The sequence below is a fragment of the Panthera onca genome, chromosome B3 (genome assembly GCF_046562875.1).
Source record: "Panthera onca isolate mPanOnc1 chromosome B3, mPanOnc1 haplotype 2, whole genome shotgun sequence".
In the NCBI taxonomy this organism is placed as follows: Eukaryota; Metazoa; Chordata; class Mammalia; order Carnivora; family Felidae; genus Panthera; species Panthera onca.
Genome location: NC_138344.1, coordinates 76,541,328 through 76,559,543, shown reverse-complemented (window position 1 = coordinate 76,559,543; position 18,216 = coordinate 76,541,328). Strand labels below are relative to the sequence as shown.

The 18,216-nt window shown below is 36.2% G+C and overlaps 1 long non-coding RNA gene across 29 annotated transcripts in view; it reads right to left on the bottom strand.

Moving 5' to 3' along the window:
* Positions 1 to 18,216, bottom strand: part of LOC132669503 (uncharacterized) — a 62,991-nt gene that overhangs the window by 23,124 nt on the left and 21,651 nt on the right. For 21 of the 29 annotated variants that reach the window (XR_013556180.1, XR_013556197.1, XR_013556184.1 and 18 more), the window contains 2 exons: positions 11,265 to 11,373; positions 8,299 to 8,446 (listed from right to left, as the gene is read on the bottom strand). This is a non-coding gene — a long non-coding RNA (uncharacterized LOC132669503). Of the gene's footprint in view, positions 1 to 7,494; positions 7,591 to 8,298; positions 8,447 to 11,264; positions 11,374 to 11,638; positions 11,771 to 11,805; positions 12,032 to 14,120; positions 14,246 to 14,671; positions 14,851 to 16,469; positions 16,654 to 18,216 lie in introns of those variants that run through there. The other 8 variants (XR_013556195.2, XR_013556187.2, XR_013556188.2 and 5 more) reach the window with 8 other exon arrangements.

Sequence of the window (18,216 nt, the reverse complement as noted above, 5' to 3'; positions counted from 1 at the left end):
ATTCTCACAACCATTAGACACAAAGTCTTGAGGCTCTTCTGAATAGATCTTCCCTAAACCAACTCCTGTGCCTCAGAAAATGTCAGGAAACGTGTTGACTGGATTAAGCCTACGTTGTTTTCAAACTAATCACCGTTTAAATGGTATTATGGGATTACCTGATTATTTAGACCAATTTGCTGTCACTATTGGAGGAAGAAGAAAGGTTCATCCAAATGGTTGCTACATAGTCAGGGAAGAGTGGAAGAGATGTTTTAAAGACAGACAATGACCACTATAAATGCACAGAAGAGCAAATGACTTAATATTAAATGCTGGATGCAACCATTCTTACAAGTCCTTTGGCAATTCCCATTCTGGGGAAATCTCACTGGATGTTTTATTTTTATTTATTTACTTACTTAATCATTTGTTTGTTTGTTTGATTGATTGAGGTTCCCCAACTCAAAAAGAGTTCCATGTTGCATAACCTTTCCTTCAAAATCTTTCTCATATTTCCTCCTCATATTACTTCTCTGGCTCCCTAAACCTCTCTCCCTCATGTTACCACAAGAATATGCAAAATCCCCATCACCTGTCACTTTAGTATGCAGAGAAATTAGCTTCATGCCAGTTTTGCATATATACAAATTCATGAAGGTGGCCTGTTAAATGAAAGACCGTTCACTCTAGTTACAAACTCCTTAGCAGACGAACCTACAGAAATTTGTAGTTTGGGTCTTTTCCCTTTAAACACATGTAAGTTTTTATTCTTCCCCATCAAGCTCTGTGGGTGAAAGGTAACTATATGGATCTTTTTTAACAGACATGAATTGCCTTTAGAAAACAAAAATAGCAAGATAGGATTATGTGTGTTTATCTGAGAATTTATTGTATTTACTGTTTTAAATAGCTTACCCCTTTTTCACAATAATTATTCAGTGAGTCAAAAACTCTAAATGAAGTATATACAGAGTGTTATAATAGCTAAACAGAATGGGCATCTAATTCTGCCCAGATGGTGATAAAAACAGGTATTAGGTATCGTTTAGACATTACTGAAACTACTATGGTTTCCAAGAGACACAATTGTATTCTAGAAAGATACCTCTAACAGTTACAGAGGAGCAGTTAGGAGGATGCTAAATAAAACTAAATGCCATGCAGGCAGGAAGCTGCAACAATAGTCTAAGAAGCACAGAATAAGGGACTGGCCCACAAGAGTGACAGGTTGGAAAGAGGCCCCAGTTCAAAGATAATTATGAAATTGAATTATTATTATGCTGTCTCTCTAATATTTCATATAAAACTCACTATAGCAATATGGGGTGATATTTTTGGAAGCCTTAGAATTTAATAAACTATTTGTTATTTTGCCACATTCTTTTGGATTTTGTTATGTGTCAACATCTTTTTTTCTTCCTCCATTAACAACACCTGAATTTTGCTTCAAGGGCAATGCTCTTCTCCCATTAGATACAATCTGGTTACAGCAATCAAGAGAATCTGTCTTCTTCCATATTCTTCTCTTTTTTTTGGTGCAAAAAAAAAGTGATTTTATTAAAGCATGGGGACAGGACCCGTGGGCAGAAAGAGCTGCCTTCTATATTCTCCAATTGAGACCAATAAGATAGATCTTCTCTGAAATTTGCCAGAGTGGGAGTGGGAAGGAAGAAATAAGGATGATCACAAGCAGCAACTGATGAGACAGTCTATTTGTTGTTACTCCTACAATTCCAAAAGCTGCTCTGATTCTTATATTTTAGATTTTCCAGACTATATTTTAAGTAATATATCCTTATATCTCCCTATAACCTCCCAAGAAATTATTTTCTGCCTATATAAGCTAGGATGGGTTTCTATTCCTTATAACAAAAGCAACCTAAATAACACAAAAGTATGCTAAAAACAAATGAGCCAAAGTGTAACAGGGATAAGAACACCAGTCTCCTAATACTTGGTCCAGTAGCTTTCACACCATGTTATGCTACCTGTAAATGCCAAACAAGAGAAAATGTTCTTCAGACATAAAAAATATAGCATCTAATGGAAATGTCTTCTTTAACATTAGAATAAATAATAAGGAAGGATATAATAACCGGTTTAGATCCCACAAGGCAATGGCAAAGAACAACTTGGATATTACACATGTTTTGACTTTATGATAGCACATCCTACCTTAGCCATTTCTGGGGATTATATAAAAATGCTCAGCAAATCTAACACAGTTCTAAGGGTTTGGAAGTAACAGACCACATGCTAACTACTCAGATCTTGTCATCAAAACAATCTGGGAATTTCTGAGCTCTCATTGTTGCTACTGCTACTGCAAAATTCCATGTTGTGGTTTGTGGGTGAATTAAAGAAACTTCAATCAAGACTTTACATTGGAGGTTTTGAAAATAATAAAAAGCCTACTTGAATAAAATTTAAAATAATATTTTTGGTTCATTGAGCACAAGAATAGAATTTAATGGAACCAGGAAGCTCCTTTCTGCTCAGTTTGCCCTCAAGTTTAGGTGATGATCAAACTCCTATGATGGTACCTTGATCTTTCTGGCTTCTTGGGCATGAAGGAATTCTCTAATTTATCTGCTAAGTGGGGAATATGGCTTCCACAATAAAAATCAAACTGAAATTTATAATACAGGAACCATTAGAAGGGGGAGGAAAGATGAATTCAAAGAGAAACAAACCAACAGGCTGAACAATCCTGAAAGCTGACACATATCAGTGCTGAAAACATTGGCAGATCGCCAGAAAGTATTTCTGCAGAAGATATTTAAGTTTAGAAGAGCTAACTTTGGAATGAGAAAAGGCAGTTAAGTGGAGAAAAATCAAAACAAAATGGATAGAGGGGAAAAATAGTTAGAATAATCAGAGTTATGTTCAAGAAGAGACACTGACAGTTCCTTTGTTTTAATAAGAAAAATACCAAGAGCAAAAAGTGAGTTTCCCTACTTCTTGAAGAATCTCTAAAAATGAAAATTCATTATAAGTAACCAACAACACTGATGCTTTCTCTGATTTAATAGACTGTGGTCTAATTAACAAGACAAATTACGAATACTGGTAAATAAAGTGTAATTTCCTTGACCCTTGCCAAATAGATTTGAAACTATAGGCCATGACCTCCCATTGATCTATTCTCCAAAATCCCTTTGGTAAAGGTGACCTTTTTGTTTTTCCTCATGAAGCCATTTTATTTAGATTCCAAACAAACCAGAGAAGAGGTGACCACAAATTAATCTGGTCACTTGGGAGTTGGGAACCTAAAGTTTCTGGCTCCTGCCAGCAGGAGCTGCAGACAAGGCCAGGTTCTGGGTCTTTCAGGCCACCACAGTTCACCCACCGACGTGCCCCGCCCACCTGGGCAGGCCCTGACCTAGTACCCAGCACAAGTAGGAGCCATCTATGGTGCTAATGAGAAGGTGCTGGGTTCCATGAGAAGGGAAGTGATGCTCAGGAGGATAGTCCCGACGTTCTGGGTGGGGTTCCACTGCTCTGAAGGGGGATCCCTGCTCCAGGGGCCAAGGACCGGGGGTGGAGGACCAAGGATGGAGACGCAACATCTTGCAGATGCTGGAGTGTCACATGTTGGTCGGCAGGTAGTAAAAGCAGTTGATAGTGAACTTGAGGCATGTCCTGAATTGCCCCCCCTTGCAGTAGATATTGGGGGACCCAAAGATGGCCACCTCTCAACTGTACACTTTCATCCTGAAGGTCACCTGGAAACCCTCAATGTCCTGCGGCCCCTTGAACTTGAGCAGCTGTGCCTTCTGTGAGCCGGCCACTAGCAGTCTTAGCAAAAAATTACTTGTCCACCCAATGCAAGATGGCAGGACAGCAGTTCAGTATTTCTAGATTTTTTTCTTTAATTATATTATTTGGAAATTTTTATTAATTGAATTACAGAATAAATAATTTTTTAAGGAGATTTTGAATTAATTGTGAAAAGAACTTAACAAAAGATAGTATTTATATACAATCAAGTAACAATAGTATAAAAAGCAGATGAAGGAAACTTCCTCGATGACCAAGTGGAAAACATTTTGATTTCCTATACATTGTTTCCCTTCTATAAAAGATAATTTTGTTTGCATGTTGCTTAACTGGATGGCAATCAGTGTGACAGAGGTGTAGTGGCATGTTATAAATATGTCTTCACAGTCTTTTGGCTTTCATTCCTTAAAAACATTTTATGAGCTCTGTAAAGTTACTTTAATAATTAAACTGTGTAAAAATATAATACTACATATGTAGTTTATAGGTGCATTCAGAGTACAAGTAAATATTTTGATCAAAATTGGAGAATAAAAGTAACTTCTACACGAGAAAACTTTAACAAATTATCATTTGAAAACCCGAATTTGCGTGTGTTTCTTTCTTTATAATTAAACAACTTATGGTCTAATTCCAAAGCTTCAACAGCACATGTTTTGAATTATTGTTCTTTTATTTTATTTTTTTTAATTTTTTTTAATGTTTTATTTATTTTTGAGACAGAGAGAGACAGAGCATGAATGGGGGAGGGTCAGAGAGAGGGAGACACAGAATCTGAAACAGGCTCCGGGCTCTGAGCTGTCAGCACAGGGGCCCGATGCAGGGCTCGAACTCACGGACCGCGAGATCGTGACCTGAGCCGAAGTCGGCGCTCAACCGACTGAGCCACCCAGGCGCCCCAGAATTATTGTTCTTTTAAAGCATTCTTCTATTCCCAAATAATCTTTAACATTGCTCTATCATATGTATGAATCTGAATGCAATATTTAATAACTACTGTCATCTATGTAAGCATATGTCTATCAGAAAAATATGGGGTAACTAGAATTTACCATCCCTACCAGTTATATTTCTACAAGATATCGATGACCTATGCATCAAATCTATTCACAAATAAGCAATGTTTATTTATTTTGAGAGAGAGAGAGAGTGCACGAGTAGGGGAGGGGCAGAGAGAGAAAATTGGAAAGAGAGAATCCCAAGCTCTTTGCTGACAGTGCAGAACCCAACACGGGAATCGATCCCACGAACCGTGAGATCATGACCTGAGCTGATTTCAAGGGTTGGATGTTCAACCAACTGAGCTACCCAGGCACCCCAACAATTTTTATCTATATCATTGTTTGAAGAATGGCATCTACTTATGAAAATATTGTTTTAACATTTAAACCTATTTCTAACCTGCGTGGAAAGGGTGTGGTGAAATGGAGCAAAGTTCCTAGACTTAATTGAGATTTTCCTGTTATAAACTATTGAGAAGACTACATTATTTTAATGACTCAAAACTTAATAAAGATATGTAACACATAAAATATTTAATAAATATCACTATCTTAATACCACAGATAACTTCATCTGTAAGCAATTAAGGCTTAGCTGAACCATGAATTTTTTGGTGAGGAGATTTATTCATGTGTTAGGAATTTCTCCTGGTCCATAATCATTCCAAACTTTGGATTTATGAAGGGAAAACCTTTCATTAACTATAGGTACTTACCAGAGAAAAGCTTTTATTGTTTTTTTTTTCCCTCAATTTGTCTAATGAGCCCATAGTAACTCCACCAAATGACAGTTTTCCCAAGGTCATGGGAACATGACAACATCATGAACATGGCAACATGTAGAATATGTGTTTTACAAATGCTGTTTTTTCCTTCATTCAGAGAAGTATCTGAAAGCATGCTTCTATATACTTTCAATTCCATCCCAAAAGCTCTTTCAATTTTCAATTATTTAATGGTCAGTTTATTTTAGAGGGTTTCCTTTTCTAAAGTCTACAGTTGTGTCTATGGCCATACCATCTTGAACGTGCCCAATTTCCTCTGATCTAAAGTCTACAGTTGTACAACCAGATTGTCTTAAAGGTCCCTAACTAAATTGCCTATGGGTACCAACTTTTCCCTTTCAGTATATTAAAATTACTCAAATTAGAAAGCATAGTTTGTTATACAGATATAAAGAAAAATACTCCAATAATTTGGGGTCTCATTCGCTGAGCAATTCTGTTTAGGGAAGGCACCTACTTTTCAATTACTCCATGACACTGTGCAAGTCACTTAACATCTCTTGTTCTCATCTTTCTTCTTTATACAGAAGTTGAACAAGATGGGTCCTTTGGTTTATTTTAAGCTATTACATCTTATTCTATTCTCAATAGCACAATTCTTGAATGCATGAAGGTATTTCTTTCCTAACTATCATTGACTATCAACCTACTATGTGTTAGACTCTACACTAGACACTTTTTTCAAGGTGGAGCTTATTTTTGAGAACGCTCTTAGATTTATAGGGGAAAAAACTGAGATGATAATACAGAGTTTATTTACACTCTGCATGCAGTTTCCTCATTTTTATTTTTTTAATTTTTTTAATGTTTATTTATTTTTGAGACAGAGAGAGACAGAGCATGAATGAGGGAGGGTCAGAGAGGGAGGGAGACACAGAATCTGAAGCAGGCTCCAGTCTCTGAGCTGTCAGCACAGAGCCCAACGCGGGGCTCGAACTCACGGACTGTGAGATCATGACCTGAGCCGAAGTCGGCCGCTTAACCAACTGAGCCACCCAGGCGCCCCAATTTCCTCATTTTTAACATCTGACATGAGTATGGTACTTTTGTTAGAACTGATGAACCAATGTTGAACCATTATAGTTAACTAAAGTTCACACCTTATTCCAGTTTCCTTAGTTATTACCTTATATTCTTTTTCTGTTCCAAGATCCCATCCAGGATACTGCATGATGTTTAGGTGTTACATCTTTTTAGACTGTTCTTGAGTGTGACAATTTTTTTTAGATTTTTCCCTGTTTTGTATGGCCCTAGCAGTTTTGAAGAATACAAGTCAGGTATTTTGTTGAATGCTCCTCTAGTAGAATTTGTCTGTTTTTTGTTTTTTGTTTTTTCCTTCACAGCTAGACTGGGGTTACAGGTTTTAGGAAGGAAAATAATAGTTAAACTGCCATTTTATCACATCATGTCAAGGGCACATACCATCACCTTGATTTATAACCTAATATAGATATTGATGTTGACCTTGATCACCTGGCTAAGGTAGTATTTCTCAGGTTTTCTCACTGCTCATCCTCCCCCTCCTTTCCATATTGTCTTCTTAGGAAAAAAGTCACTGCACATCTCCTACACTTAAGAAGTGGGGGTTTATACACCTCCCTTCTATGAAGGCAAATATCTACATAAATTATTTGTAATTCTGCTGCAAAGGAGATTTGTCTTTTCTTCCCTATACATTTATTCAATCATTTATATCATCATGGATTCATGGGAATTTATCTTATACTTTGGATTATAATCTAATCCTTTATTTTATTGCTCATATTTTTCCAGCTTTGGCTATTTGCAATTCTTTCAGTTGGCTTTGTTATCCCTTCAACATACCACATCAATGTAGGTTTTTGTTTTGTTAGTTTTGTTTTGAGCACTCCTTAGTTCAGGCTGCTACAATACAGTACCATACCATTAGCTAGGTGGCTTATAAACAACAGAAATTTATTACTCACAATTCTTCAATTCTGGAAGTCTAAGATAAGGGTACCACCATGATTGGGTTCTGGTGAGGAACCTCTTCTGGCTTTAGTCTCCTGACTTACTGTATCCTCACATGACAGAGAGAGAGAGAGAGAGAGAGGGGGCAAGCTACTACCTTTCTTCTTCTTACAAGTGCACTAATTCCATTTATGAAGAGTTCACCCTCCTGTCTTAATAACCTCCCAAAGGCCCTGTCTCTAAATACAATCACATTGAGGATTAGATTTCAATATATGAATTTTGGAGGGACACAGATATTCAGGCCATAACACTTCCTTACTTTCTAGCACTACATAATGCTCCAGATTCATCTTATATATTTCCAGATCCAGTCTTAGAATCAACCATTGATCCAAGAAGCCCTGTTTCTTCTTATGTAGACAGTAGTAGAATCCAAAATCTGGGTACTCAATACCCTTGTTGCTACTAGGGTGTCATTGTTTCTGGATCTCTCAAATGACAGATTGAGAAAATGTAATTGCATATATAATCTATGTATTTATAATATAGAAATATTTCTCTATGTAACTATCTATATCTATATTAAGCTAAATATGAGTTCCTACTGGTGTTTCCAGCTCTGATCTTTTACAGCATGGATTATTCTAGTTCTTCCCTTTTCTTGTCTCTAACCTCCACCTACGAGGGAGAAACCAGGCTTCCACCATCTTCTATTCATTTATTTAATTCTTCAATTTAAATATGTATATTGTGCTTTATCAGCATTGTTAGCTAATACTCCATAGGAAACAGCTTTATCAACTAAAGTGTTTTACCTTAAGTATTATAGGCTCCACTCATTTCCAGCTCTTTACATAGCACCTTTCCTCTCTATGTCCTTCTTTGAAGTTTTATTCGTACACTTATAATACAGTCGGATTCTTTCATCACAGTCTGTATTCCATCCTGGGATTCTCCAACTTTCTAGACGAATTTTTAAATATTTGCATACATTAAGGTCACTCTTTGTGTGATAAAATTCTATAGGCTTTTGACAGATGCATACTATTACGTATTCACCATTATCACATAGAATAATTTCAGTCCCTCAATAAAAAACTATTTTTCACTTATTAGAACTTTCTCCCTCTCCTCTAGTAACCACTATATTTTTTTATTGTTTGTATATTTTTAACCTTTATATACCATTTTAAGAATAATAATATAATCGGAATTCTAATGTATGTAACCCTTCAGACTATCTTCTGTGAAAGAAGATAGCAATATACATTTAAGGATACTTCATGTCTTTACCTAGGTTGATAGCTCATTTTCTTTACCACCAAGTAATATTCAGTTGTATGGATGCACCACAATTTATCATTCACCTACTGAAGGATATCTTTGTTGCTTGCAGTTTTTGATAATTATGAATAAAGCTACTAAAAACATTCACTTGAAGGCTTTTTGTAGACATGTTTTCAAATCAGTTGGGTAAATACCTAGGAACTGAACTTTTATGTGCAGCATGACTATGTTTAGCTTTGTTTAAAAAAGCCAAAAAACAAAAAACTGCCAAAATGTCTTCCAAAGTCGCTGTACCATTTTGCATTCCCACCAGCAATGAACGAGAGTTTCTGTTGCTCCATCTTCATAGTGTTTGGTGTTGTCAGTATTCTGGATTTTGGCCGTTCTAATAAATGTGTACTGGTACCTTACTGTTCTTTTAATTTGTATTACTCTGATAACATATGAATGGAGCATCTTTTCATATGCTTCTTTGCCACTGTATATATCCTTTGGTGAAGGATGCAAATCTTTTGCTCATTTTTCAAACGGGTTATTTTTTCTCTTTTGTTTGAGCTTGAAAAATTTGTATATTTTCTGTATTTGTATATTTTGGGCACCAATCTCATACCTGATATGCAAGGTAAGGAAGACTGAATGGTACAGCTCACACGGATAAGACTCACAAAGCAAAGATCAAAGATAGATGTGAGTAAGGGTAGTGCTAGTAAATACAATTTCAAAAGAGAGAACAACCACTTAGAGATTTCTTTGCATGTAGGCATATATGATCTTTTTCATTTTAAGTTATAAGAGAATGAAGCTAATGGGGAAAAAAGGTTGAAATTTAATTTTGAAAAACTTCCTACTCACTAATTCTACTATTTTGCTATTTTTTTCCAAATTGAAACTTATTTAGGGGTTGTCATTTAGGCACCGAAATTTATGTGGCATATGTAAACTTAGAAACTGAAATAATGTAAACATCATCTAAATCTATAAACTTTATTTCAAAATCAATTTACATAATATGTAAACAAACAGGCTTTCAATCAAAATTTAATCAACTTATTATTAAATATTAATATAAAACTGACATTCCCTCTAATTTATGTAACTACTGATCAAGAAAACCCTTAATGTACTTTGTGGTTTCAAACCTCATTTGTTTTCTTCAAGTACTAGGAAAACATTCCATAGACAAAAATTATAAAAGTCAGTTTATGGAACATAATTTTAATATTAAGCTTATCTCAACTTGAGAAAGTGTATTTTCAACCAATTAAGTCTAAAGTTTTATAGATTCTTTTAAAAATTCATGTTAACTTTTTTAAAGATCTCATGTTCATTTAAAGACATTGACCTGTTATTTGGCAAAAACAACAAAAACCCAGCCTTTAAAATATTTAAACATTTCTACTACTATTTTCTAAGTATGAATAGTTTTGTCTTAGATATAACCACCACTTGAGGTAAGAAAACCAGAAAATGTATTGTCCAAAGTACAGTTCTGTGAATAAGAAAGAGCAATAGTAATGATAACAGTCATAATGAGACAGTGGGCATAAACTGAGTCTGTTCTGGGTAAACTTGGATAAAGGGTTAAGCCCAACATTAACTTAAAAAATCTGAGTCACACATTACCAAAAATACTCAAAAGTTTACAAAATGCCTAGCGTTAGGTGGCACAAATATAATGATGTGTCATTTACAGTAGATAATTTACCAGCAATTTATTTACCAAACTGGTAATACTCAGTTTAGTGTAACAATTAGAAGACTAACTTGATCTTGGCTTGTTAATAAAGGGTGGGAGACTAAATATAAGATAGCAAAATTTTTATTTATTTTATAAAACAATTTAAAAATATATTGAGGAGCGGGGTGCCTGGGTGACTCAATCGGTTAAGTATCTGATTTCAGCTCAGGTCATGATCTCACAGTTCATGAGTTAGAGCCCTACATCGGGCTCTGTGCTGACAGCTCAGAGCCTGGAGCCTCCTTGGGATTCTCTGTCTCCCTCTCTTTCTGCTCCGCTCATGCTCTCTCTCTCTCTCAAAAATAAATAAACATTAAAAAATTTAAAAAAAGAAAAAATATATATATAGAGAGGAGTGCCTAGCTGGCTCAGTCAGTGGAGCATGCAAGTCTTGATCTTGGGGTCATGAGTTTGAGCCCTACCTCATGGGTAGAGTTTAAAATAAAATAAATAAATTAAAATAAATAAATAAATAAATAAATAAATAAATAAATAAATAGAAAAATCTTTAAAAGGCTTTCCTTCTCCAAACTTATTCACCTAACAAGTTCCCTAAAAAGCCACCATTAAACATTAGTTGCTTTTGTTTAAGGCCACATTTTTGAAAGTCTGTTCAAAGCACATCAGACTGTCAAACCCTACTAGTTATGGCAGAACCCAAGGAATATGTCCTACTTGAGGACTAAAACCTTTTGATAAGACATTTAACATTTGCTTTTCCTTTTACGGAAAGAAAACAAGATTAATAGACCTTACCTCTAGCCTATTTTTAATAGCAGAGGTACACCAACATACTTCTTTCCAGAGATAAGATGAATTTGCAAGAAGGCAGGAGAAAGAGTTGGAAGATTTCTGCTTAAACCTCCTGTATTAAAAAATAATAATAATAATTAAAGTAATCTCTATTCTCAACGTGGAGCTTGAACTCACAATCCCCAAATGGAGTCACATGTTCTACCAACTAAGCCATCCAGGCTCCCCTAAATCTCCTATATTTAGAAATCATGTCTCCTTGATTTTATAAAATTTGGGAGATATTTTCCCTTTTTATAGGAAATAAGACAAAAGAATAATGAGCTTCACAATAAATGCACAATAATCTTGGGGTACCAAGACGGGGAACATGTTACCAGTTAACAGAATCCAGAGGATGTAGCTGCAGGGAAAATTTGCCAGAGAGATGTGGCCCTTAGTACGGAAGCACAACTTGCATGGAGAGAGCTGGGGAATGTTTCAATTAACTATTGATGCATAACACAACACCCCAAAACTTAGTGGTTTAAAACAACTATTTTACTATTGTTCATATTTCCATGGTTTCACTGTGTGGTTCTTCTAATCCACATGATGCCAGGAAGTCCAACAGTCATTTAGAGTTCAACAGGGTTGGAAGGTCCAAGGTGGCTCATTCACATAGTTTCCATTTGATAGTGGCTATTAACAACACACTCAGCTGGATTCATCCACCAGAGTATTTTCCACCTGGCCTTTCGATTTGGATATAGCTTTTCACAGCATAGGCTACCAGATTCTAACGGTCAGATAGTAGAACCTATATGTCATAGGTTGGATTCTCCAGAAGAAGATTCTGAGAATTTTGGGGTGCAGAATATTTATTATTGATCAACACCTGAGAGGGGGAAACGTGGAAGAAGCAGGATTAGGCAAAGGAAGAAGTCCAACTGTGATGCAGTTGGTTAACCTGCAAATCTGTTGCATATCAGGCAAAATGTCCAGACCTTTTATAACATCCCTTTGCTTAGTCTTCAGGAAAGGCATGACCTGAGGTGAGGTGGGACTCTTTAGCTGAGGCAGATGCTGAAGGAACCGACACTTAATGTCTCTCTGTTGTCTTCATTCCTCACTGCTGAACAAGAAGTTCTTCTCTAACGTAGGATCTGAGTAGCTCATCTCAGATCTGCCATATCACCAATCTTCTTAAAGCCTGGGCTCTTAGGTCCCAAATCAGTAATTTCACCAATTTCATGGCCATTTGATTGATCAAAGTTAGTTACAAGGGCAGTCCATATTCAAGGAAAGGGGCAATAAACTCCACCACTTGAATTAGGAGTAACACGCATATAGAAAGGGAGGAGGAATTTGGAAAGGCACTCCAGCCTCTGCCTTCTGGCTATAACAATTCATGTACAAAGTACACTTAACACCTCCCAATTACCCTACAAGTTTCCATCCCCTTATGGCATCAGCTCATATCAAAAACTCTTATCACCTATATCAGAGCCAGATATAGATGAGACAGAGTCCTCAAGCTCCTCAGGAGCACCTGAAAACTAAAAAATGAAACACTAACACAATAATTATCTGTCCCATACACACCTAACAAACAATAATGAGGAAAACACATGGCAGGCACAATAGAAACCTTCACTCTAAAAGTGTAAAACTGAAATAACATAGCAGTTACTGGCCCAAAACAATTCTGAAATCTAGCAGGACATGTTACCATTTCCTCTGTCTCCAGGGATATACCATGTTTCTTGATTAGGTCTATACTCCCTGAGAATGGTTCTTCATGGCTCTGCCTGCTCTGTTATTGTTACTTTTCTATAAGAAGCAGAATGTGTTTGCTGCTGAGTAATTTTCTTAGCTTGTGTCCTATTCATAGGAAATTACTAACACCTGAGACCTTTTTCATTTTGTACTACCTCAGTCCCTTTTAGTCCACGCTCTTAAAATTTCTGTTAAAATGTTTGGACTTCCTATGTACCTATACCTTATTTTATGACAGATTTTAAAGACACACTCCTCTCTACTTAGGGCTTAGAATCAGAACGCTGTAAGGACAATGCCTTTAAGATTCTTGAAATCTTTTTTTTTCTAGCTGAATGGGCCTACAAGGCAAAAAAACTTTACTGTCTAGCGAGAAAGAAGGTCAACAAGGCAAGCCCCTTAAGATTTTTAAAAATCCCATTGTCTAGCTGACAGGGTCTAAGGGACAAATCCTTAATCTTTATGAAGGTTAAACAGTCTTTCAACTGCATTATTGAACTGATCTTCATAATGTGGCAGCACTCTGGATTTTATCTTTGCCCCCAGGTATTAATTTACTCTGAAAATCTCATATGGGCTGGAAGAGATAAATAGGAGAATAACTTATGTTCCAACTCACCAAATCCTTATTTGAAAATGTTTTTTCTGGGTCAGAGGTTGGTCAACTATGGCCTACAGGTCAAATACAGGCTGTCACCTGCTTTTGTCAGTCAATTTTCTTTTTTTATTGGAGCACAGTCACATCGAATCACTTACAGATTGTCTGTGTCCACTTTCATGCTACAAGTACAGAGTTGAGTAGTTGCTACAGACAACATGCAACCTGAAAAGCCTAAAATATTTACTATCTGGCCCATTTCAGAAAATGTGTTGTTGACTTGTATTCTAGATACTGCTTACGAGTTAAATGGTTTCTTCTCAAGTCATTTTACCCTATTAATGGTCATATACACCTAAAGAAACCAGTAGACTCTTAACTTTGTTTGGAAACCTTCTGAGCCAAATACACAAGGTTGTTAGATATATTTTCTATCTCTCATGTTACCAAAAATTACAGCATTGTCAAACATTCTCCCTCTACATAATAGGGCAGAAACTCACCTTTGCTCCAGGCTCAACAATTTCTTCACTGTCTTACAGGCCTCCATTGATTACCTCTGTGAGATCCCTTATCCCAAAGCCAATGCCACATGTTTAAGGTTTTTGTTACAGCAGCACATTACTCCCTAGGTACCAATTTCTGTTTTGGCTATCTATTATTGCAAAACAAACTATCCCAAAGCTTGGGAAACAACCTTCATTGGGTGCCATATTGGTGACTAGCTACCACAATGACTCACTCAGATGGCCGTCAATAAGTGCCTGATATAGCTAGAGTGCTTGATTCTCATTTTTGTGATTCTTCCATCTATCTTGGGCTTCTGTCTATCCTGGGCTTCTCATACCATGGTGGCTAAATTCCAGGAGGCAGCAAATAGAAGCTTCCAGTTCTCTTTGGTCTGAGTTTGGAAGTCTCAAATTGCCCTTCTGCTACATTCTATTTGTAGAAGCTAGTCAAGGGCCAGCACAGATTCAAGGAGAACAGAAATAATCTCCAACTCTTGATAGCAAGAGTGATATGTATATACAAGGAAGGAATTGTTGGGGGTTACCTTTGAAGACTAGCTAATATAGGGAATGAATACCCCATCTCATTCTCTTCCTGCCCTCTAACCTATTGCAGAAGCTTCCTATTGGACTTCCATCCAGTAGTCAGAGGACAGGTCATCTCTGGAGGCAACCGCTAGATGTCAGCCTTTGGGGGTACAGAGAAGATTCTGAAGGAGTGAAACTAGACGGGAAAATAGAAAATACCCATCACAATTCTGAAATATAGGTTAGAAGTAGTCCCATGGAAATTATATTTTTCCATAAAGTTTGATTATATTAAGTAAAAAGTTTTCACTATCTATAAAAGTAGCATAGCAAACAGGATGGCTTTTATAACCAGTCCTTTCCTCTTTGGTCTGGCCAATTGCAGGTACAGAAATTCTTCACCTTGAAAATTTAACCCTGTGCAATACAAAGTTGGGAATCATGTAAGTCTGGCCACAATTCAAATTTCCATTCATAGCTAAATGAAAATATAATGTTCTTAGTGTGAACCTCCTGGAATAAATAGCTAATTTGTATATCTTTTATTTGTGATTATTAGCCTAATTTGTGTTCAGATTTACATTCTACCTCCCTGCTAGCAAGCCCTATTCTGCTTTTCAGCCTACTCTGTCCTCATCTGTAACTTCTCTTTGTAGAGACAGGGCCCTATTACTTTATGGCCATGTTCTAGGTACTACTACCAGAGGGCTTGCGTCCATCACATCACATCCCATAGGTATGCTTTCTAAATCAGATCCTACATGATATTGTCTTGTTGTCTTAGACATTATACCTGTGGTCACCCATACTGGAGTCAGTCCTCTAACCCCTATTTCATTCATGCCTGATTCAATCTCCTCTCTTTAATGACCTGCCTTTGAAGAAAGCACTGTACTGGACCTCATACACTTCTAAAAAAAGGACAGCTGGTAATTTATCTGTGATTTTGGCAGTGACAATATTTTTTTTCATGACCATTTGAAAAACTAATGTTGTACGGTTGGTTACCTGTCATCTTCAAGAGTTAAAACCAAAATCAGCAGCACGGCATTTTAACATTCAGCGCTAACATCCTAAGTAGGAAGGTTGCCTTTTGGTACTTTGTTGAAAACACTCTTCCTATGGATTTGTATGTCCCTGAAAAATTTTTCTACCATGCAAAAAGCACTATTAAAGTGTTTTCATAGTTTGGTATGTGTTTAAACTTTCAGCTTTCAAAAATCTATCTAATTGCTATCATTTTTTATCTCTTCCATTAAGCTAAATGTTTCTTATCATCACTTACAACCAAGCCAGTGATGATCTAGATTGCCAATATATCCATTATTCGTCAGAGAATTTCCATTAGTCAGAAGCTAAGGTGTATTTTTAATATATTATTTTAATATAGTATATGGAACTATATTGAAGGTATAAGGTATTTTGCAAACATTAATCTTCAAATAAGCTGGTATATTACTGCTATTCTATAAATATAAAAATGGAAATGGAGCTAATAAGTGAATTTCCCAACACCTTGCGAAAGTCAAAACAGAATTAGGATATAATCAATTCATCGTCAAGTGTCCTTGGACAACAAAATCAGACTTTTCTTAAGGAGTTATATAAGTCACTTATCAAAGTATGATTCAACCTATTTTATGGGTCCTCGTGTGTCAGGATTATTACTGAGGACTTCAAAATAGTTTTGTCTGTGAAATATAAAATACATGAAGAAGAGTATATAAAATGTATAAGTATAGGTTACAATGCAATAACAACATGAACACCCATATTTATACCCCCCCATGTTAAGAAATAGAATATTAGGGGTACCTGGGTGGCTCAATCAATTGAGCATCCAACTTTGGCTCAGGTCATGATCTTGCACTTCATGGGCTTGAGCTCCGCATTGGGCTCTGTGCTGACAGCTCAGAGCCTGGAGCCTGCTTCGGATTCTGTGTCTTCCACTCTCTCTACCTTTCCCCTGTTTGCACTCTGTCTCTCTCTCTCAAAAATAAATAAACGTTAAAGAATAAAATAAAATAAAAAAAGAAATAGACTATTACCAGTTAAATTCCCTCTATTGTACCTCCTTACCCTCTACCCAGAGAAAAACCAGTATCCTGAATTTTGTATTAAACACTTCATAGGTTATCTTTATATTTTTACAATCTATGCACAAGTTCTAATACAATACATAACTTCCATGAACTCTTCATGCTACATTCAACACAAATGAAATCTTAACTATATCTATTCTGACTTGCTTCTTATACTAACCAATATACCTTGAGATTTATCTATGTTGATGAATTTGGCTATATGTGTTTCATTAATTTTCTCGTCTCTATAGGAGTTCACAGTATGAATGTACTATAGTTTCTTCTTTTATAGCTGATAGATATTCCATTTTTTTCCACTTTTTTGCTACTACTGCGATGTTCTTTAAAGCACTGTTCTTTTTTTTTTAGGTTTATTTATTTATTTTGGGAGAGAGAGAGAGAGAGAACGTGAGTGGGGGAGGGACAGAGAGAGGGAGGGAGAGAGGGACAATCCCAAGCAGGTTTCTCACTGTCAGCGCTGGAGCTCAAATACACAAACTGTGAGATCCTGACGTGAGCCAAAACCAAGTCCAAGAGTGGACCCTTAACTGACAGAGCCACTCAAGTGCCCCTTTAAAGAATTTTTCTAAATGGCTTCTTTGTGTACAGAATCAATAGGATAAATGCCAACTATTAGAATTGCTGGCTAATAAATACAAGCATGTTCAACACTACTTGGTGATACTAGAGCAATCATAATGGACTAGTACAACCTCCAAAATCTTAGTGGCTTAAACATCAAAGTGTATGTTATTGGTGTTACATTTTCATCTTAGATGGGGGTTGAGTAAGGAGAGTTTCTTCCACATCACCTTCCTTCAGCGAAGGAAGTAGCCATGGAAGAGGGGGAAAAAACTTGATCACTCACTCACAGGTTTTAAAGCCTCCCACTTCGAAATGATACTGGTCACATAGTCACACATAACTTCAAAGGGTTGGTACAATTTAAGCATACACCCAGGAAGAGAATAAAACGCATGTATGAACAATCTGAATGTCTATTGATGATGACTACAAATTGTTTGTTCCTTGTTATGATGAGCACTGGGTATTGTGTGCAAGTTAGGAATCACTGAATTCTACTCCTAAAACCAATATTTCAATGTATGCTAACTAGAATTTAAATAAAAATTTAAAAAGAAAAAAATACTGCTAGGGTAATATCTTATTAAATACTAAGATACATTCTACCCTTAAAAAAATAAAGTGACTGCTTCAATTTGCACACCTACAAGAGAGGATGAGAACTCTGTTGCTTCACATTCTGCTAAATCTGATACTGTCAGATATTAAGACTTTTAAAATCTTATGCATATGATCTATCTCAACTGTGGTTTTAATTTACATCTTTTTGATTAGTAATGAGATTTAGCATTTCACAACTTGGTAAGTGCCTTGTACTCATACAAAATTCTTCTTTTGTAAAATTACTTGTTATTTTGTCCATTTTTCTATTGAGTAGTTCAAACTTTTTCTTG